This window comes from Phyllobates terribilis, unplaced genomic scaffold, assembly GCF_046119375.1.
Source record: "Phyllobates terribilis strain yellow unplaced genomic scaffold, ASM4611937v1 Scaffold_12__6_contigs__length_324123572, whole genome shotgun sequence".
Lineage (NCBI taxonomy): Eukaryota > Metazoa > Chordata > Amphibia > Anura > Dendrobatidae > Phyllobates > Phyllobates terribilis.
Genome location: NW_027362772.1, coordinates 193,730,644 through 193,754,050, shown reverse-complemented (window position 1 = coordinate 193,754,050; position 23,407 = coordinate 193,730,644). Strand labels below are relative to the sequence as shown.

The 23,407-nt window shown below is 46.3% G+C and overlaps 1 protein-coding gene and 1 long non-coding RNA gene across 2 annotated transcripts in view; one reads left to right on the top strand and one right to left on the bottom strand.

Annotated features, from left to right (window-relative positions):
- ZSWIM9 (zinc finger SWIM-type containing 9) overlaps nucleotides 1-911 on the bottom strand; it is a 68,062-nt gene extending 67,151 nt beyond the window's left edge. The window contains exon 1 of the mRNA XM_073656546.1: nucleotides 769-911. The gene's annotated coding sequence lies outside the window, so the exon portion shown is untranslated. The remainder of the gene's footprint in view (nucleotides 1-768) is intronic.
- Nucleotides 912-1,464: 553 nt separating this feature from the next.
- LOC141172395 (uncharacterized) lies at nucleotides 1,465-20,637 on the top strand. The gene is made up of 3 exons (XR_012252469.1): nucleotides 1,465-2,780; nucleotides 18,790-18,992; nucleotides 19,635-20,637. It is a non-coding gene; the product is annotated as an uncharacterized lncRNA (long non-coding RNA).
- Nucleotides 20,638-23,407: the final 2,770 nt, after the last annotated feature.

The following is a 23,407-nucleotide window of genomic DNA, read 5'->3' as shown; positions in this document are numbered from 1 at the left end:
CTGCACCGGCTGCAGCCACCCGGCTCACGTTCCCCCCTGCACCGGCTGCAGCCACCCCGCTCACGTTCCCCCCTGCACCGGCTGCAGCCACCCCGCTCACGTTCCCCCCTGCACCGGCTGCAGCCACCCCGCTCACGTCCCCCCCTGCACCGGCTGCAGCCACCCCGCTCACGTTCCCCCCTGCACCGGCTGCAGCCACCCCGCTCACGTCCCCCCCCCTGCACCGGCTGCAGCCACCCCGCTCACGTCCCCCCCTGCACCGGCTGCAGCCACCCGGCTCACGTCCCCCCTCTACCGGCTGCAGCCACCCCGCTCACGTTCCCCCCTGCACCGGCTGCAGCCACCCCGCTCACGTCCCCCCCTGCACCGGCTGCAGCCACCCCGCTCACGTCCCCCCCTGCACCGGCTGCAGCCACCCCGCTCACGTCCCCCCCTGCACCGGCTGCAGCCACCCCGCTCACGTCCCCCCCTGCACCGGCTGCAGCCACCCCGCTCACGTCCCCCCCTGCACCGGCTGCAGCCACCCCGCTCACGTCCCCCCTCTACCGGCTGAGATCAGGTCTCCATAGCAGAGCGCTCACAAGCCGCCACTTAATGCCTTCACCCCGGCTTATCACACTAGCCTCCTCTCCACGGCGGGAAGTGCGCGCTCCGCGGTTGGAGAGGCTGCGCCCTCGCAGGGGCCGGTAATACACGGACACGCGCACTAACAAGCTGCCGCGACCACAGCGGGACTTCCGTCCCAGGCAAGACCACGCGGTGACTTACTGCAGGCGCTTCCCGGTGCCCTCGCAACTTCCTTATATCCCATGAGTTACTTCCGGTAAATGACGCAAAGAAAAGAAAGCGTTTCCTGTAACAACCGATACAAAGGAGGAGCCTCAGCGCAAGAGTGCGCGACCAATAAGCGGCCGGGCGACGCATACGTCATCACGTGCTGAGCGGGCGCTGCCGTGACTCGGGGTCATACTGTGTGTGTACTAAGAGCGCGAAAGCGTCCTGACACCTGTGCGGGCGGGACTACCCCGGCCACCATCTCTATGGCGCTCACATCTGGTGTCTGTGCCCCAGAGGCGGAGCTACACTGCTGGGTGAGCTGTTCACGCGGTGGGCACAGCCAGTGTACGTGCACAGATGTGAGTGCACGCTGAACACACCGCAGCTCCCAGGCGTCAGCGCCCCCTGCTGGTCGGGGATTAGTCCTCAGCGCTGCTTAGTTGCGGCACTGTCCTCTATAGACTGTAGTTCAGCAGCGTCAGGGGCTCATTTTGTACTTATGTTAACCCCCTAGTGACCAGGCCTTAAAGGGGTACTTTCATGCTTTGAAATGATTCGCTCTCCATGGGATAGGGAACAGCTCCCTTCTTGCTGGAGGTCTGCCCTCTGGGATAGGACGGGACTCTGCTTGTGAATGGAGCTGTGGTCGATCATGTGCACTGCTACTCCATTCATTCTTTTGGGAAAGCCAAAGACCAGGAGGCCGCGCTCAGCCATCTGGGGCTCCAAGTAAGGGTAACTGGGGCAGCGGGGCGCATGATCAGGCTCTTCAGGGCCCCGGGTCTCTGGATCAGAGGGGTCACAGCAGGGCCGTATTTGGCATTCATGCTGCCCTAGGCACTTTAAGTGGTCACGCCCCCTACTGGTAAGTCAGGCTAAGGCCACGTTCACACGATCAGTATTTTACCACAGTATTTGTAAGTCACAACCAGGAGTGGGTGATAAATACAGAAGTGGTGCCCGTGTCTCTATTAGACTTTTCCTCTGATTGTTCCACTCCTGGTTTTGGCTACAGGTAAAATACTGAACGTGTGCACGTGACCTAACAGTGCACATACCCTTTAGATAGTAGTTGAAGGGGTTTTCCAGGACTATATTTTATTTTTTACTATGAGCCAAAAAGCTACCAGGCAGGTAATTGCTAACTACCTGTGCTATCCGACAGCGGCTCAGAGCAGTCACTGACCGCTCCTGCCGGTGATTCTGCTGCTCCACGCGAACAGAGCCGCTCTTCCTCTTCCGGGCTGCTCTGTAGATGGGGCGTGCCTGCCGACGCCATGATGATTGATAGCGTCCCTCAGTTATGCAGCGGGGAGCCAGCTGTCAATCACTATGACATTGGCAGGTCACACACTGTCAGCAGAAGAGCTGCTGCTGCTCTCAGAATCGCGGCAGGAGCGGTCAGTGACCTCTGTCCCAGCAGAGATCGGTGGGCAGGTCAGCAACTACCTGCCTGTTAGTTTTTACTATGAGCCTAAGAACTGATATAGCCTTTAAGGTCCCCTATACTCACTAGACTAACGTAGGCTGCACTCGCCGATATCAACGGGTTCGGCTCACAGTCTAATGCTACGTTCACACATCTGTGTGAGTGGTACAATTTTGAGAGAAATGGACCAATTTTCTCAGGTGTCATCTTAGTTGTACCTATTTGCTTCTGTGTAGAGGTGTCCTTGCTTCCAAGCCAATAAAAAAATCTTTGGAAGATCACTTTGTCATTCAAGTCTGGGATGCAAAATGGAAGCAAGTGGTAAGCCTTCCGATCTGCACTTGGGTCTCACGGATCCTCATGGTAAATGACTGAGTCTCATCCACAAATCGGATCAGAATAGGACCTGCTCAGAGTGTCAGACATCTCACTATCAAATCCATGGTTTCAACAGATGTGTGAAAACATCCATTCTACTCTATGGGACAAAGTGCTGTCCGAGGATAAAAATTGAGCAGTTCTCGGACGTGTCACACAGGTGTGATGTAGCCTAAGTTCCCATGATGAGTATTTGGTGAGTTTTTAAAGCTACAGATTCGCTAAAGCATTTCTTCACCAATTAGCTAAATTAAGTTACTTTTGAGTGCGTTTTTTTGCATGCATTTTATGTCGTTTTTTCTGCTGCAGTTTTTGTCTCTTTGATGTGTCATGCTTTAAATAAAAGTACTTTGTTTTGGAAGCTTCCTGTTACTTAGCTTTGATAAAAACTTCATTGATAAAGTCACGTGCAGGTTACATGTGCTTGTATTGCGCTTCCTCTGAGGAAAAGTACTAAAAAAACACAGAAAAATTGTTTTTTTATCTGTGGATTTTCTTCATCTCATACAAGTCTATGGGTAAAATCCGCAAATAAAATATTTACCATAAAAGAAATTGACGTTGCATATTTCAAAATCACACTACAGGTCAGTGTACACAGCATAAAAAAGCAGTGAGATTTGAATAAATCCCATACAAACCCAATGACCACGGTGGGAATTTAGCCTAAAGCCTGTTTCACACATCCTGATATTTTCAGTACTGGTAAAAACAGTACCGGTGTCACCCGTGTGGACCATCAGTGTGACACATACAGGAATAGAATACAGAATAAAAATGACTGATGTTTAGGTGTTAGATTGAAACATGTCCGTGAGATACATTAGTGTCGTGCCTATCTAGTTTAATGTACATGTATTTATCAAAAAAATAAATCAATGAAAAAAAGGCATGGGATCCCCCCTATTTTTAATAACTAGCTAAGGGAAAGCAGACAGCTGTGAGCTGGTCATCTTATGCTGGGTAGGGCCCAATAACCATGGACCTTCCTAGCCTGTTGTTATCAGCTCATAGCTGTCTACTTTGCCTTTGGTGGTTATTAAAAACGGGGGGGGGGGACCCTAAACAAATGACTTGGGGACCTCCTTATTTTTAATAACCAGCAAAGGCAAAGCAGAGAGCTGCGGGTTGTTATTAATAGGATGGAAAGGTCCATGGATATCGACTCCTTCCCAGCCTAACAACATAAGCCCTCAGCTGCCCCAGAAGTGACGCATCCATTAGATGCGCCAATTCTGGCGCTTAGCCTCAGCTATTCCCGATTGCCCTGGTGTGTTGGCAATTGGGCTAATGGGTTTGTGGGGATAATGGCAGCAGCTGAGGCTGGCATCAAGTCCTGGGGTTTGTAACAGAGAGGCGTCTATCAGACACCCCCATTACTAACTCCATAGTCAAAAGAAATAAACAGAAAAGTCCATTATTTGTAAAAATCACTCCCCGTCAATGTCCCTCTTTCACCCATTTACTAAAAATCCACGCGAGTTTGTTGTATTCCTCATGGAGGTCCCAAGTCGATCCCCATCCAGAGAACGAAGCTCCATTGATTGGTGCAGCAGTCACTGCCGGTTCTCACGCTGCACTCTAACTGCTGTGATGAGTGGTGACGTCAGTAAGGTTACCGCATTTCACAGCTGACGGGTCTCACGCTGCACAGCGCGAGAGCCGGAACGATGAGCGGTGATGTCACCTCACTGACGTCACCACTCATCACAGCAGCCGGTTTCTCGCTGAGTGCAGCGTGAGAACCAGCAGTGACTGCTGCTCCTGTCTCTGTCATTTTGCATTTTCAGATGTGCACCAGAGCACCTGTGTCTGAATCACGTCACCTATCACATGATCTATCAAAGGGGTTCCAAAATTCAAACGTGACATGTCACATGATACATCAGGTGCTGGGGGACCCCACGTCCTCTAAACTGCCCAGGGCCCAGGCGTCTCTTAATCCAGCCCTGGTAGCACTATTAAAAATCTAAAGAGTAACTTACGGTAAATTTTGGTAGATTTTTTTCATATGTTTTAGGCTTTTTTATTCTGAGGAAATCAGTGGGGTCTGGGTCCTGAGACCCTCCACCAATTGCTCAAAAGACCTCTTAGAAGTATGAAGCTTAGAAGACAGAAGCCTATGACTTTCTACTACATCTGTACTCCGCTGTGTAATTGTGCTCTTGTCTACTGAACTGCGCACTTTTTATACGCATTTTGAGTGATTGGTGGGGGCCTCAGGGCTGGGTTCTCCACCAGTCTGCTCAGAATTAAAGTTGCAAAAACATTAAAAAAAAATTAGCAAAAGTTTACTTACTCTTTAAGGTGCACTTATGTAGGTCGATAAGCAGCTACAATTTATCGGCATATGTAGACAGGCTGGCAATCAACCGATGTATGAGCGAAACATTAGTTCATCGGGTGAAATCATTTTTTAGCTTCTTTAATGCCTGCTCACCTGAAGCGGTCCCAGGGATAGGAGCACAGAGAAGCATCCTGACCAGACATGAGTTGCATATGAAGTAAAGGTATTTCCATCTCCAGTTAAAAACGAATGATGTTTATTAAATCTCAAAAAAGTAAAAAGATGATAAAGAACACTCATCCATAAGTAGAAAACACTCAGTGTAAGGGATTGCGTAGCGAATACATGTCAAGGTATTTAGGACATCTAGGCTACGTGTTTCGAATGCAACCTGGGTGTTCATTGTCAAAGCTGCTATGAGAATGGTATGCTATCATTAACACTAGGACTACTGGACTCGTGACCCCGCCTAGAACTACTGAAAGGAGTCATTTTGACTCCTTGCTTGTTTTCGTTTATTTTTAGAGTTTCATTTGTGGTTATTTATTAATAATTATATTTTTTGTAATGTATTATTATTGTGAGATCCAACAGTAATGCTTTTGATTGTTTTTTTTCTGCTTTTCTTATTTTTCTACAGAAAATAACAATAATTATAATAGACGTTTTTCAAACATTTTTTTTTATTCAAGTGCACACATATAAACAACAACTGAAGAACAAAAAGCAGAGAAAATGTAGGTGGAGGAGCATAAAAATGAAAATATGGCGCAGAATTCACCTTCTAAACATTTGGTGTTTCGCATTTTAGGCATTGCGTTTGATTTATGGCAGTACATTGCCCACACAAAGACTTACCACAAGTCTTACAATTTCCGACAGATCTATTTTTCTTGCACTTTTCTTTGATCTGGCAAAATTTTGTTTGAACCATCACTTCTGAGCATGTAGAAACTTGGGACGTGGAACCCTTTTCCCTATCTGTGACATAAGGACCACTCAACTCTCTCACAAGCGTTTGCAAAAATGCCTTGCGTGACATTTTTTGGTGGGTAATCTCCTTGAATATTATCCATGCATTTATACCCGCAAAGTCTAAGGCATTTTCAAATGCATGAACAGGCCATCTCCTTGTGCATGTTCGTGTGGTATATTTTCGTGCCATCTGATCCACTACATCTACTCCATATTTTGTTTCATTGTAAAACTTTACCGTTTCTGGAGTTTTTTTAGCGGAATCAGACGCAACAACAACATCTGGATGGACGGAACTCAAAATGACAACATTTTTGTTGGGCTTTCCTTGATATACTGTAAGTGTAAAATTGTCTTCATTTCTAAACACTTTAGTGTTGTACAATTCCTCTTTCATGGATTTTATTTCTTTAGGCACTTCTCGCCTTATCTTGTTCAGTGTTCCCACGATGGTTGTTCCTTTGCTTTTTAGCTGTTTAGCTAATTTTACTGAAGTAAAATAATTATCGGTTGTAACATTGCGACCTTTTTTCAAAAACGGGTCCAATAACTTCATTACCACATGGTCAGCTAAACGGTCCTCAGCACGGCGTGTGTCATCTTTGCCTAGATAAGGGAAGCCATTTGCCAGATATTTGCTCCTCTTATCAACAGCTAGCCAATATTTGTGGCCATATTTATCTGGTTTGGAAGGCATGTACTGCGTGAATGGACACCTAGTTTTGCTTGGGAAAAGTTGCTCATCCACCATTATGTATGGGCCAGGTTTGTAACACGCAATACAATTTTCAATAAACCTGTCCCACACAGTAGAAAATAGAGCAAACTTGTCCGTTTGCAGTCTCTCCGATCGAGTAGATTTCTCATCAAATCTGAGAAACCTCATAATTTCAACAAAGCGGTCCCTAGACATTGTTGCTTTGCAAAACGGTATTCCCCAGTCATTACACCAAATACTGCTAATCGAGTGACGGTTCGTGCCAGATATTCCACGAGCATAGAATATCGCAATGAATGCATCTAGCTCCTCATCAGATAGAGTTTGTTCAGCATTACACAGTAATACAAGCAGGTAAAACACAAGGAAAATGTGAAAAGTTGACATGTAAATTGAACTACATCTATATGAACATCAGGGTAAATAAGACAGAGTGAAAAAATTATGCACAAAACTTTATAGCAACATTTAGTGACAAAAGGACCTCAAAATATAGTAGGGAGTCAAAATGACTCCCTTCAGTAGTTCTTGGTAAATTTTGAAAAAAACGCGCAAATTTTTCACCAAAATTATTTATTCTCACAAAATCTTTTTTCACATCATATTTGAGGAAAAGTCACCGAGTTTCAAGCCGGAATTCTGAAAAATGTAGTCACAGAAGAGAAATAAAAAACGAAAGGATTCAAAATGACTCCATCAGTAGTTCTAGTGTTAAATACCTTCCTGATAAGCAGGTAGAAAGAGCTCTACATGTGGCCACGGGTAAGATCACATGTTACTGACAGATATACATATTCATAAAGACGGGGAGAAAATACACCCCCATAATTGTGATTTAAAACCAGATACAAAAATAATAAAATCAACAACATTAGGCTGTGTGCACACGATCCGGAGCTGCTGCGAGTTTGACGCTGCGTGTTATGCAGCGTCAAACCTGCAGCGTCCAGATGTTACAGTATAGTGGATGGGATTTCTCGAAATCTCATGTCCACTATGCGTCTCCATGCACCTGCGGATCACCCGCGGACACTGACATGCGGCGCGTCTTTCCAGACTGCAGGATGTCAATTTCTCTTGCGAGTCCGAATGCAGGCTTTCACCATAGACCTAACCTCTACGAGGAAAGTCCGCAGGTGAATAAAAAAAAATGGCGCAACTCATTTGTATAGATGAGTGGAAGCCGCTGGCGGCTCTTCCGCAGCTTCTGGGCCGCGGGCTGGTATGCATCTTGGGCACATACCCTCAGTATCCTAACAAACTACTAATAAAATAAAAATGTAAAGATAAGGGTGTTATAGTAGTGGTGATGGACACAATGTCATAAAGAACACAAATCATGGATCAGTTAAACTTAGTTAAAGGATGAGTCCACCTATACCAAATTGCTACACAACCCCACAACTGCAATCATGTTGAAAACTAATAAGCTTATAGCGGAGGGTTTTGCATTGGGGGTTTTAAGTGAAAAAAAGAGGGATTTCCTTATGGTAGAATACCCAGTACTCCCCCACATGCATGCTCTCCCTAAAACACTTAAAAACATAAATCCCGTCATTTGTTTTTAATTGGAGCTGAAAATCCTTTTACTTTGAACACCAAAATGTGTTATCCACTTTCTTACGAGCGCGGCGATACCCCACATGTAGCCAAAAAGTTCAGTTTGGACAAACTGCAGAGCTCGGAGCGGAAGGAGCAATATTTGAATTTTGGAACACAAATTTGTTTGAAAGACAGCGGGCACCATGTTGCATTTGCAGGGCCCCTATGGTGCCTAATCAGCAGAAACCCCCCACAGCTGACCCCATTTTGAAAACTACACCTCTCAAGGATTTTATATTGAGGATTTTGGACCTAAAGGTACTACACATATGATAATATTAGGTCGTCATATTGAATACGTCGTCATTAGTGTTGAGCGCAAGTGTTCGCTGCTCGTATTTGCATCGGCGCTCAGGTAAGCACTGAGTATCGCGGGTGCTCAAGTGACATGCTCGAGTCTCCGCCCCACATGTTTTGCAGCTGTTAGATAGCCAAAAAAAACATGGGGATTGCCTGGCATACACAGCAATCCCTGCATGTTTTTTTTTTGTGTTTTGTGTCTAACAGGCGCAAAACATGTGGGGCGGGGACTCAAGCATGTAGAGCACCCGCAATACTCGGTGCATACCCGAGCCCCCGATGCAAACTCAAGTAGCAAGTAACACTAGATGTCATATCGTCATCATTGTTTTTTTTTGCTTTTGAGAAAAACCCAATCCTATCCCCAACTCCAACCCTAAGCCTAACACAATCCTAATCCCAACCCTAAATCCAACCGTAAACCTAACACGACCTTAACCCCAACCGTAATCCTAACATAACCCTAACACAACGATAACCCCAACCCTAACACAACCCAAACCCCAACCTTAGCTGCAAAGAATGAAAACAATTATTTTTTATTTTATAATTTTTATTTGACTAAGTGGATGACAAAGGGGGATTTGATTAACTAATTATTGGTTTTTGATCACTGTGATATCACAGATCACTCTAATATCACAGAAACAGAAAAGACAGACGGCACTTCCAATACAAGAAATAGGTGTGTACAAGTGCTTACTAGGAGAAGCTACCTCCATATACAATTAATAGTGTTGAGCGAGCATGCTCGACACTGCTCGGTATTCGCCCGAGCATCTCACTACTCAGGATGTTCGGCGAGCACCGAGCATTTCCGGGTTACTCAGGGCCGTGGCAAAGGTGAAAATGTGCCACAACCAACAGCCACATCTTCACGCTCCCAGTTCTTGACCAAATTACTAGGGAAGCACACAACAACAAGACCACTATTGCGAACTGATCAGTGTGAACAGGTCATTAATTGTATAGCAGATAATACTTCCAGTCACCTGGGCATCACCACCTCCGGTCTGTCTTTCACATGGTCAAGTGTTAGCAGCCGTGAGTCTCGACCGCATACTCCTCACCCTGATGCTCCTTCCTCCCACCATGCCGAGTGTCGTCAGACAGCAACTGATTCCACAGTTGGACACTCTGAAGAGCTGTTCACTGTTCCATTTCCATATTTGGGCCCCTCGCCTGCTCCGCTTGAAGTAGTGGAAGAGGAGATCCCATGTAGCGATGGCCAAATATTTGAACAGCCACGGCCACAGGAAGGCGACGCTGGCAATTTGTCACAAGAGGTGGACGATGACGAGACACAATTGCCACAAAGTGAGGAGGAGGACCGTGGTGCGGAAGTGGAAGAGGAGGAGGTGGTGGATGATCTAGTAACTGACCCAACGTGGCAGGAGGACACGCAGAGCGAGGCCAGCAGCACACAGGGGGAGGGAGGCAAAGTACCCCAACAGCCAGGAAGAAGCAGTGTGGTGGCCGCAGACAGAAGGCGGGCAACCGTTCCCCGTAACACCAACACGAGGGACGTTGCCAGTACAACCAGTAGGTCTTCCAGAGTCTGGAATTTTTTTAAAGACTCTGCTGATAACCCCTAAAAGGCCATTTGTACCACCTCCCAGGCCAGCATCAGCAGGGGTGACAAAACTGCCAGCCTGACCACCACCAGCATGATCAGGCACATGTCAACAAAGCACCCGACTTTGTGGGGCGAACCCCAGGGTCCACAACCAGCATCAGCGGGTGTCACCACTGCTTCTTCCGCTGTTGTGCGTGTAAGAGTACCCCCTGTTGTGCTTGCAAGGCAATCCCCTGTCCATACTGCATGCAAAGATGCCCCCCTCCTCTCAGTCTTCACATGTTATGGCAGTTTCTCAAGAAACAGCATCAACGTCCACGTCCCACCAGCGTTCAATTGTCCATATACCAGACCTTTGAACGAAAGCGCAAATTCGCAGCCAACGCCCCACAGGCCACAGTCCTAAATTCGCACATTTCACGACTGCTTGCATTGGAAATGCTGCCTTTTAGGCTGGTGGAGACGGAATCCTTCCGCAACCTTATGGCGGTGGCCGTCCCTCGGTACTCGGTCCCCAGCCGACACTATTTTGCCCGGTGTGTCATCCCCGCACTACACAAGCACGTGTCCCAAAACATCTGCCGTGCCCCCAACAACGCAATTACTGGGAGAGTTCACCTGACAACGGACACGTGGACAAGTGCTTGTGGCCAGGGACGGTACATCTACTTGATGGCACACTGGGTAAACATAGTGGAAGCCGGGACCCAGTCGGACCTTGGGACGGAGCACATCCTCCCCACACCGAGGATTGCGGGCCCTATGTCAGTCAGAGTTGCCCCCACAGTGTACAGCTCCTGCGCATCATCCTCCTCCTCCTCATGTTCAGCCTCCAGATATCACCACATCAGTTACAAGCTGGAAGCACGGCAGTACTGCCTCAGCCAAGTGGCAACAGGCTGTGCTGAAACTCATAAGCTTAGGTGATAAACCTCACACTGCTTGTGAGTTGTGGACAGCTGTGAAAGAGCAGGCAGATCTGTGGCTGAGACCGCTGAACCTACATCCAGGCATGGTCGTGTGTGACAATGGCTGTAACCTGGTGGTGGCTCTGAGGCGAGGCGAGATCACACACGTACCATGCCTGGCTCATGTGCTTAACCTCGTGGTTCAGCGGTTTCTTAAATCGTATCTGGAGTTGCCAGATCTGCTCGTCAAAGTACGCCGCCTGTCAGCTCATTTTCGCAAGTCGGCTACAGCTTCCGCCGCCCTTGCTGTGTTGCAGCAGCGTTTGCAGCTTCCGGCACACCGACTGGTGTGTGATGTCCCCACACGTTGGAACTCTACCCTCCACATGTTGCAAAGGATTTATGAGCAGAAGAGAGCAGTTGTGGAGTACCAGCTGCAACAAGGCCGCCGATATTCAGGTCAGACTCCACACATAAGACCTCAGGAGTGGACCTGGATGTCTGACATATGTACCATCCTGATAAACTTTGAGAAGTCCACCAAGATGGTGAGTGGCGATGACGCTGTCATTAGCGTCCGCATCCCACTTGTCTGTCTTTTGCAATGCTCTCTGCAGAGAATTAAAGAGGAGGCATTGCAGCCAGAGTATGATGAGAAGGATCAAGAAACCGTAGCGGGCGATTACACACAGCCCAGCCTCATCTCATCCCAACGTGCATTGGGGGACAATGAGGGAGAGGAGGAGCAGGAGGAGGAGGAAGAACAGGAGCTGGTATCATGCGCTGTAGACGGTAGTACCTGTACAACTGTCATACCGTTGGTTCAGCGTGGGTGGCCTGAGGACGGGGGGAGGAGGAGGAGGAGGAGAGCATGGTCAGTCGTCATCTTGGTGAGGACATAGAAGTCTTGCCCGTTACCAGTCTGGCACGCATGGCTGACTTTATGTTACGCTGCCTTAACCGTGACCCTCGCATTGTCAAAATGTTGGGTGACAGTCATTACTGGTTGGTGACACTTTTAGACCCCCACTACAAGGAGAACTTTCACTTTCTTATTCCTGAGGTGGAGAGGTCTACAAAAATGGGGCAGTACCAGAAGGCCCTTGCTGCAGAACTGTTAAAAAAATTCCCATCTGAACACGTTAGCGGCAGAGGTCACAGTTCGTTGACCAACTAAGGCGTACAGGCGAGAGAGACGCAACTCCAATCCAGCAGAGGCAGGGTAACACTGTCAATGTTCTGGGACAGTTTTCTGAGACCCGACCAGCTTACAGGCTCTGAGGCGTGGGGTACTCTCACAAGGAGTGGAAAGGATCAAGAGATGGTGACGGAGTACCTTGCCGACCGTACCAGCGTCCTCTGTGATTCCTCTGTGCCTTTTAATTATTTGGTATCCAAGCTAGACACTTGGAATGAGCTCGCTCTGTACGCCTTGGAGGTCCCGGCCTGCCCTGACGCTAGCGTGTTATCGGAGCATGTTTTTAGTGCCGCTGGGGGAATTATAACTGATAAGCGCACTCCCCTGTCAACTGACAATGCTGACAAGCTGACCCTTATCAAAATGAACAAGGGCTGGATTGGGCCAGACTTCTCATCACCACCAAATGACAGCAGAGTAACATAAAGTCAAATCCACTGTGTTGTTTCGGGAGGTGTATTCCCATGCACCGCTTCACACCCACACATGGGTATACGCGTCCTCATTTCGGCTATTTTTTGCTCTTCTCCTTATCCTCAGCCTCCACCACCACTATACCACCAGGGTGACTGTGGTCCGTGTTGCCAGCATTGCAAGTTCCTCCGTACTAATTTTTGGCAGCTTTTGCTTGGAAGGCATAGGCAAAGACTATGGGAGACCCACTCCCCCATAATGGGAATAATGTTTTTAATATGCTGTACTGCATGGCTCTTGTAAGGGGCATTGCAAGTTTCTCTGTCCTAATTTTTGGCAGCTTTTGCTTGGAAGGCATGGGCAAAGACTATGGGAGACCCACTCCCCCATAATGGGAATAATGTTTTTAATATGCGGTACTGCATGGCTCTTGTAAGGGGCAATAAAATCGGCTTGTTAAGCTACTGTGACCTCCACGTCTCTTCCACGGGGCATTGATATTGTCTTTTTAGTCCACTGCGACCTCCACCACTCTTCCAAGGGGCATTGATATTGTCTTTTTATTCCACTGCGACCTCCACCACTCTTACAAGGGGCATTAAACCAGTCTTGTTAAGCTACTGTGACCTCCACGTCTATTCCACGGGGCATTGATATTGTCTTTTTATTCCACTGCGACCTCCACCACTCTCCCAGGGGGCATTAAAACCGTCTTGTTAAGCTACTGTGACCTCCACGTCTCTTCCAAGGGGCATTAAAACCGTTTTGTTAAGCGACTGTGACTTCCTCGTCTCTTCCACGGGGCATTGATGTTGTCTTTTTATTCCACTGCGACCTCCACCACTCTTCCGAGGGGCATTGATATTGTATTTTTATTCCACTGCGACCTCCACCACTCTTCCACGTGGCATTGATATTGTCTTTTTATTCCACTGCGACCTCCACCACTCTTCCAAGGGGCATTAAACCGTCTTGTTAAGCTACTGTGACCTCCACGTCTCTTCCACGGGGCATTGATATTGTCTTTTTATTCCACTGCGACCTCCACCACTCTTCCAAGGGGCATGGATATTGTCTTTTTATACCACTGCGACCTCCACCACTCTTCCAAGGGGCATTGATAGTCTTTTTATTCCACTGCGACCTCCACCACTCTTCCAAGGGGCATTAAAACCGTCTTGTTAGGCTACTGTGACCTCCACGTCTCTTCCACGGGGCATTGATATTGTCTTTTTATTCCACTGCGACCTCCACCACTCTTCCAAGGGGCATTGATATTGTCTTTTTATTCCACTGCGACCTCCACCACTCTTCCAAGGGGCATTGATATTGTATTTTTATTCCACTGCGACCTCCACCACTCTTCCAAGGGGCATTAAAACCGTCTTGTTAAGCTACTGTGACCTCCACGTCTTTTCGAAAGGGCATTAAAACCGTCTTGTTAAGATACTGTGACCTCCACGTCTCTTCCACGGGGCATTGATATTGTCTTTTTAGTCCACTGCGACCTCCACCACTCTTCCAAGGGGCATTGATATTGTCTTTTTATTCCACTGCGACCTCCACCACTCTTCCAAGGGGCATTGATATTGTCTTTTTATTCCACTGCGACCTCCACCACTCTTCCAAGAGGCATTGATATTGTCTTTTTATTCCACTGCGACCTCCACCACTCTTCCAAGGGGCATTAAAACGGTCTTGTTAAGCTACTGTGACCTCCACGTCTCTTCCAAGGGGCATTAAAACCGTCTTGTTAAACCACTCAGAACTCCACAGCTCTTCCAAGGGGTATTGAAATGTTCTTTTTAATTACCTCTAACCTCCACGACTCTTCCAACGGGCATTGCATTTCCTCCTAATTTTAGTCAGCTTTTCCTTTTCAATGCATAGGCGAATACTAAGGGAGACCCACTCCCCAATAATGGGAAGAAGGTTTTTAGTACGCTGTAATTCACGTCTGTTTCAAGGGGCGTTGCAGTTCCTCATAATTTTTGGAAAGCCTTCCATTCACTGCTTAGGCCAACAGTGTACAGTAGACCCAGTTGCTTTAAATGGAAAAAAAAACAGTTTAGTTAAGGCCCTCTGACCTCCATGTCACTTCCAAGGGGCATTGGAGTGCTTCAAAATTTTTGGTAGGCATTGCACTCACTGTATGCCCTATAACTGTGTAGCTGAACCGCTCCTTTTGGTACAGAAACATATCCTACAAGACATGTGTGGTTGACTGGCCTGATATTGATGTGAATGATCCCTGTTCCTCCTGCTCTTTCTCCATTGCCACCACCTCATCCATCATTCATCACCTGAAGCTTTGTTTTAACGGGAGTCATAGAACTGGGAAAGTAGCAGGAAAACATCCAGCAATCCTTGGAGGAGGTAGGATATGCGCCAAAACGCTGACCACCTCAGGCCTAGCCGCTACTACATACATGCACTTGCATTCCAAGGAACAGAAAGCTAAGGAGATGGATGGCCTCATGATCATGAATAATTTACTCCTTGTGTAGGAGGCTGACCACTGCTGCTGTCTATCTTCTGAACTTTGTGTTGAAGCATGATTGACCCAGGACCCGCAATCCTCTATGTCTGGAGGACGTGTTGCATCCCAGTGTCCAACTGTGTCCCGGCTTCCACAATATTAACCCAGTGTGAAGGCGTCAGTGAGATGGACCATCCCTGGCCACATTCACTTGTCCACGTGTTTGTGGTTAGGCTGTCCTTCCCACTAAATGCACTGGGGAGGGCACAGGTAATGTTTTGGCATGCGATCTTGTGTATAAGATGCACCGGGACAAATAGGGGCGGCTGGGGACTGTTTATGGACACCTGGCCGCCCCCAGGCGGCTGGGGACCGTGTGTGGGCACCCGGCCGCGGGGCGGCTGGGGACTGAGTATGGACACTCGGCCGCCCCATGGCGGTTGGGGACCAAGTGTGGACACCCGGCCGCCGGGCGGCTGGGGACTGAGTATGGATACCAGGCCGCCGACGCAGCCATGACATGGTGGCCGGAGTCTGCCTCCACAAGCCTAAAAGGCCTCATTTCAAGTGCAAGCAAGCTAGCAGTATGGTATTGCAGCCTGGGGGTGGGTGGGTGGCAGGCTGCACACTTACGCTTGCATTGCAGGAAAAAAAAACAGATGCTAACTTCTATCATCATCATGCTCCTCATCTTGGCACTCTCAACTCCCCTGATGGAGAAGCCAGGGCCCACCGGAGGAGTCTGGTTGTCTGGTGGGCTCGGCCAATGCTGCCCTAAAGCAGGCCAGGCTAAGAAAAGTGTGGGGAAGGTTACCGGGACAAATAGGGGCGGCTGGGGACTGAGTATGAACACCGGGCCGCCCCCTGGCGGCTGGGGACTGAGTGTGGACACCCGGCCGCCGGGCGGCTGGGGACTGAGTATGGATACCAGGCCGCCGACGCAGCCATGATATGGTGGCCGGCGTCTGCCTCCACAAGCCTAAAAGGCCTCATTTCAAGTGCAAGCAAGCTAGCAGTATGGTATTGCAGCCTGGAGGTAGGCTGCACACTTACGCTTGCATTCCATGAAAACAAAGCAGATGCTAACTTCTCTCATAATTATTATGCTCCTCACCTTGGCACTCTCAACTCCGATGATGGAGAAGCCAGGGCCCACCGGATGAGTCTGGTGGGCTCGGCCAATACTGCCCTAAAGCAGGCCAGGCTAAGAAAAGTGTGGGGAAGGTTACCGGGGCAAATAGGGGTGGCTGGGGACCGAGTATGGACACCCGGCCGCCCCCTGGCGGCTGGGGACCAAGCGTGGACACCCGGCCACCGGGCGGCTGGGGACTGAGTATGGATACCAGGCCGCCGACGCAGCCATGATGTGGTGGCCAGATTCCACTTGCACATGCCTAAAAGGCCCAATTTCAAGTGCAAGCAAGCAAGCAGTATGGTATTGCAACCTGGGGATGGGTGGGTGGCAGGCTGCATACTTGTGCTTGCATTGCAAGGAATGGGGGAGGTACAATTGAACACTGCCCTGGGACAAGGACTTGCACGGGGATAGTTGCAAGTCTGCATCTTCTGATGCGGAAAGGATCACTTCTGATGGGCACACTTTTAGGCAGTGACCTTGGTGTCAGAGATGCTTCCAGGGGTCTTCCCCATGCTGTTCCCATGTCTTTTCAGCACTGTATACATGTGTCACACAGAACATGGCCAGATAAGGTTGTAAAATGTTAAAATGACATTTCCCGGTGAATGCATTTGTCACGGTTGCAAGCAATACAAAAGTGCAAAAACGCATAAAAAATGCTACTTGTGAACATAGCCCAAGGTGTGGAGGAGTATTTTTGTTTTTGGTTATTTATTTTACCTTATACACAAGTCTTTAATCTGGAAAGGATGTTCCTTAACATATTTCACAGGAAAGCAGTTTCAGTTTCGTTTTTGAACGTTTTATTGTGAGCCCGTAAAAGTGGCTTAATACCTCTGACCACGTTGTTGACAGCAGTGACCTGGGGGTCAGAAATGCTTCCTGGGGCGATCCCCATGCTATCTCCATGTCATTTGAGCACTGTCACTATCGTTTTGGGCACTTTTTAGGCTTTCTACAGACTGCTGGGGGTTCCGCCGCAAAAATGCTCGGGTCTCCCATAGACTAACATTGGGCTCATTGCTCGAGTTGAGCACCCGAGTATCACGGTGAGCTCGGCCCGAGCTTCGAGCACCCGAGCATTTTAGTGCTCGCTCAACACTAGTTATAGCACAGTGTCAGAATAAGTTATTAATGGACAGATGTGATGGCTATCAGCATGTTGCAAAAATGTCTGCTGTACGTGTAGCGCAGTATAAATACAAAAGGAGGCGAGAGAAGGTGAATAAAAAGATGGAGACTCAAGGAGTGCAGGTGGATGCTGTGGATGGCCCACAATTTGTCCAACTCAGTCATGAACCTGTAGTGAAGGAGGCATTTCATACCTTGACAATTCAGTAGCCACATGTGGTGTGTAGTATGCTTGATGTTGTAGCTATGGCATTGCAGCATAAATACCCATCTGAGGCAGACTGGCCGCCCAATGAAAAATCATGGTTTATGTTGAAAGATTGTACTCAGAGGTTGAAGGAGGAGGTAATGAAAAATGCTATTTCAGCAAGCACCTATGATGATTATATGCAAGTTGCTGTAACTGTATCTGTTAGAAATTGTATCATTAGAAATGCCCCTCCAGCCTATAAGCATATCATGATGACACTAATGATAAATCAGACTGGGAAAACTATCACCAATACATTGGAGGCAATCCCAGGGGATCTGGGAGATTGGGGTCAAAAACAAAAGGTTATTTTCCCTCTGAAGAGCAACGTGACAATGTCAAAAGTAATTACAATCCTATATCCCATATTACCTGGAAACATATGTTTATGGCCTTGATAAAGGATGGAGTCCACAGGGATAAAATAGATGGGATTTATACAGACAAGATGTGGAAATTGTATCAAAAGAGAGGACTTAATAAAAAGTCAGGGGTTTCACATAATAAAAAGGTTACAGTAAAAGATTCTGAATCCCCACAGCAGCGGCCGGGCAGGACACGGGGAGAGAGAGGGCCCACTCCCTCCTCGTCGCCAGCAATGCCCACAGCATCTGGGTTTGAGGATCTTTATGCTGAAGTCAGATCCTTGCTACAGGAATTCAAAACCCAACAGAAGGGGCCATCAGTCTCTCCTACCAAGATGTCTTCATCTGAAATGTAGGATCGATGGGGGGAAGATAAGAGTGATTGACCTGCTGGTCACGCCCCACAAATGTTGGTAGATACGGGGGCGGAGGCCAGTTTGATTAATGGAAATCCAAAACAATTCAGTGAGCGCAAGGTTATAACTACAGGATTAGGAGGAAAGCAAATTGAGGCAATTCAGGACAGAGCAAAAACGGGAGTTAGTGAAATCTCCACATTGCATAAGAAGGCAAGCAAAGTCCCTACGGGACTTCAGCTGCAGGAGATACAGAAGTCAATTCAAGAATCCCCCATAAAATGGGGAGGTACCCTTTAAACTATTGACTGAGCAGAGGAAACATGCGTGGTTTATAGATGGGTCAGCTAGTTACCAAGGTAACAACCGTGTGTGGAACGCAATGGGCTATCAGCCTACAAGTATACATAGCAAAGAAGTATGGGAAAAGAGTTGTGGCAAGATATCTGGGCAATTGTACAAATAATTAAAGTGACTGTGTTTCATATTGATGCTATTTGTGCTTCAGATACCCTGGAAAGACTCTTCACCTCAGTAGCAGACGAACAGTCCAAAATATCAGTCACTGAATCCAGTAAAGACAGACACCACTGAGGAGCTGCTCGGATTGACTCAATGGGCACAGACCAGAGGGTGCCCATCAGGCTAGATTTGATAAAGGAAATCATCATGAAGTGTCAACATTCACAACAGAGACCAATCCCTCATGTGGTGAGAGTCCAGATAGCTCAAGGAAAACTTCCTGGGAAAATTTGGCAAATGGACTACATTGGCCCTCCTCTACATGATGGAGAATATGTATGCGTGTGCACGGCTGTGGACACATATACACATGTATGCGTGTGCACGGCTGTGGACACATATTCTGGGTATACGTTGATTTGTGCTTGTAAAATGGCCAATGCTAACAGTACTATTAAGACTTTGGAGACAATAGTATTGTGCTATGGTATTCCAATAAAGATTCAAAGGAGTTGTAAAGACAATCAGGACTGCTCAGAGAGAAATTAAAGTACTTTTAATGAATAATGAAGAAAGTGACATGCTAATACAGAAGGGAGATAGGATAGCTCTGGTACTGTCTATTTCTAAAATGAAAGTGGTCAGATGAAAGGCCCCTACAGTTGTGACAGTCAGAGAATGTAAAGGATTTGGATCCTCACATCCTATCAATGATGGTGCAAAAAATCTGAGTGAAACAACTGGATGACAAAGGTCATCCAGAACCTGCTGAAGTAATTTCTCAAGGAGCAAACAACGTGTGGATAGTTATAAAACCCGGGCAAGAGAAGGGGGAACACGTCCCAACTGACAGGGATTTTGCTGAGAGAATAATATGTGTTTTCCCTTTAGATCAAAATCTGGAAATGACGACCCAAGCGATCTTCAGACCAAAAATTAAGAGACCAACAATGGAAAATGTGGCATCATGGAAAACCAAACCAAATCTACAGATTTACTTGGCTCAGTTGATGAACACTTGCCATTTTTGCATGACAAAGACTACCACTGCTGCCAATATTCTAGAAACCTGCATGGTGGCAGTACCTACCCCTTTACAGTTATGGACAAAGCTAATAGGGATATCTTCTCAAGATGAAGGCATAGAAGGAGGAGATATGACCCAGTACTTCACATACAATTATGCGTGTATGAACTGTATTGGGGAAGAGATGATTACCATAAAGACTCAAAGTATTACGCCAGCTGATTTATTTCTTGCTATAATTTGTGCATGCGTTGCATGTGTTGTTGTACACAGTGTACACTTCCATTATTATCTTTATGTCAATCATCCGCTAAAACCATCCTCTTAGGCTATGGTACCTTGTATAAATAATATATGGCTCAAAATAGCCAAGGGTGGATTGTAGTGTGAATATAAAAATATCTATTTTGAGTCCATATTGAAATATACAGAATGTATTCTAACCAGCACTATTCTGCTCTGATTTTTTTTATATATTTCCAGATAGATTAGGTTCATTCTGTTTTACTTTACTTTGTATTTACTTGATGTTTAGATACAAGACTATATTAATAGTAAAAACATCTTGAGAACCACTTATTCACATTGTCTGAAACATTTACCACAAATAGTCTTCATTATTGTAAAACAGGGAACCTTTGTGTTTAGTTTACTTACTTTATTCATAAGAGCTTTTAAATTGTGTCCGTTTATTGCTCACCATTGTCTGATGAGAGCCTGCATCTGATTTACCTTTTCTCTACAGCTGGCCACTATGGGGGAAAGGTGAATTAAACTTACTAGTGTACATTCACTATATAAGGCCAGAGAAATAGTACTGAAACAGAAGCTTTTGGATCTGTACTGATGTGTACAGTGTTGTATGTAATACCTGCATAAGTGAGACGTCCATGCAGTGTTGTGAGACTTCCAGGGGCTCTTTGTCTTGGTGAATTGCTTCTCTGATATTACAGACTTATGATGTTTAAAAGCTCCTTGGTGATAATGTGAGTATATGTACTTAACCTTTGTATGTTAACATATACAAAAGTGTACGCAATATCATCATATTATACTATTCCTTTAATTATGTATTTTATCTTTTAAATCAACTAGTATAAATAAAATTGCGTTAGATCGCAAGTGGTTGTCTTTTTTTAAAGCCGAACCTTAGTGTCAAAAACTTGGCAAAACAGCTTGCGATCGATTTCTTTAGAAAATTGATAGGCCTGTGATATGATCTTTCGAGGATATCCCCTGGACACAAATATTCGTGTGAGATCATGTGCCTGTTTTTTGAAATCCAGCTCAGTACTGCAATTTCTCCTGAGACGCAAGAATTGTCCCTTAGGGATACCTTTTCTTATATGTGCTGGGTGGAAACTGGAGAAATGCAGTAAACTGTTCATTGCCGTTGGCTTCCGAAATAGGGTCGTTTTCACTGATGATCCATCCAAAGATATTTTTAGATCCAGGAACTCTACAGAAGAATACGAGAATTTAGAGGTCAGAGTAATGTTCCATAGATTGTCATTAAGAGTGACAACAAATTGTTGACACTCATCCAACGACCCCGACCATAACATAAGGATGTCATCAATGTAACGATACCACCAGACAACATGGTCCCGAAAGCCACTGATCTGTCACTCTTTCGTCTCCTACCACCAGCCCAAAAAGAGATAAGAGTAGGCCGGGGCGCATCTGGCCCCCATTGCAGTCCCAAAAATTTGTTGGTAATGTACTTGAATGTACACGATCAAATACAAAATAGTTATTCTGCAGGACGATTTGTAAGTGATCCAAAAGGAAGGAGTCATGCTGTCTTGTGCCTGAAGTGTGTAAATCCAAGAAATAAGACACCGCTTTTTGGCCCAGGTCATGCCTAATATTTCAATACAATGACTCCACATCCATTGTAACTATTAGCTTACCTGTTGGCAAGTTGGGACCATGCAATTGCTGAAATAGACAGGGCCAGCTCCAGGTTTTTCTGGGCCCTGGGCGAAAGAGTCTCAGTGGACCCCTTTAACCCCTTAACCCCCGAGGGTGGTTTGCATGTTAATGACCAGGCCAATTTTTACAATTCTGACCACTGTCACTTTATGAGGTAATTACTCTGGAACGCTTCAACAGATCCCCCTGATTCTGAGATTGTTTTTTCGTGACATATTGTACTTCATGATTGTGGTAAAATTTCTTCGATATCACTTGCGTTTATTTGTGAAAAAATGGAAATTTGGCAAAAATTTTGAAAATTTTGCAATTTTCAAAATTTGAATTTTTATGCCCTTAAATCAGAGAGATATGTCACACAAAATAGTTAATAAATAACATTTCCCACATGTTTACTTTACATCAGCACAATTTTGGAACCAAATTTTTCTTTTCTTAGGGAGCTATAAGGGTTAAAAGTTGACCAGCGATTTCTCATTTTTCCAACAAAATTTACAAAACCATTTTTTTAGGGACCACATCACATTTGAAGTCACTTTGAGAGGTCTTTATGACAGAAAATACCCAAAAGTGACACCATTCTAAAAACTGCACCCCTCAAGGTGCTCAAAACCACATTCAAGAACTTTATTAACCCTTCAAGTGCTTTACAGAAATTTTTGGAATGTGGAAGAAAAAAATGAACATTTAACTTTTTTCACAAAAATGTTACTTTAGACCCAATTTTTTTTATTTTCGCAGGGGTAAAAAGAAAAAATGGACCCCAAAATTTGTTCTGCAATTTCCCCTGGGCACGCAGATACCCCATATGTGGGGAAAAACCACTGTTTGGGCGCACGGCAGGGCTCGGAAGGGAAGGAGCGCCATTTGACTTTGTGATTGTAAAATTTGCTTGAATAATTAGCGGACGCCATGTTGCGTTTGGAGAGCCCCTGTGTGCCTAAAGATTGGAGCTCCCCCACAAGTGACCCCATTTTGGAAACTAGACCCCTTAAGGCACCTATCTAGATGCATAGTGAGCAGTTGGAACCCCCAGGTGCTTCACAAATTGATTCGTAAAAATGAAAAAGTGGAAAAAAAAATACTTTTTCATTTTTACGGATTAATTTGTGAAGCACTTGAGGGTTCAAAATGCTCACCACCCATCTAGATAAGTTCCCTGGGGGGTCTAGTTTCCAAAATGGGGTCACTTGTGGGGGAGCTCCAATGTTTAGGCACACAGGGGCTCTCCAAACGCAACATGTGTCCGCTAACAATTTGAGCCGATTTTCCATTCAATTTGTTATCGGACACCATGTCACGTTTGGAGAGCCCCTGTGTGCCTAAACATTGGAGCTCCCCCACAAGTGACCCCATTTTGGAAACTAGACCCCCAAGGCACCTATATAGATGCATTGTGAGCAGTTGGAACCCCCAGGTGCTTCACAAATGAATCCGTAAAAATGAGGAAAAAAATTTTTTGTGGAAAAAAAAAAACTTTTTCATTTTTACGAATCAATTTGTGAAGCACCTGGGGGTTCTAAGTGCTCACTATGCATCTAGATAGGTGCCTTGGGGGGTCTAGTTTCCAAAATGGGGTCACTTGTGGGGGAGCTCCAATGTTTAGACACACAGGGGCTCTCCAAACGCAACATGGTGTCCCCTAACAAATTGGAACCATGTCGCATTTGGAGAGCCCCTGTGTGTCTAAACATTGGAGCTC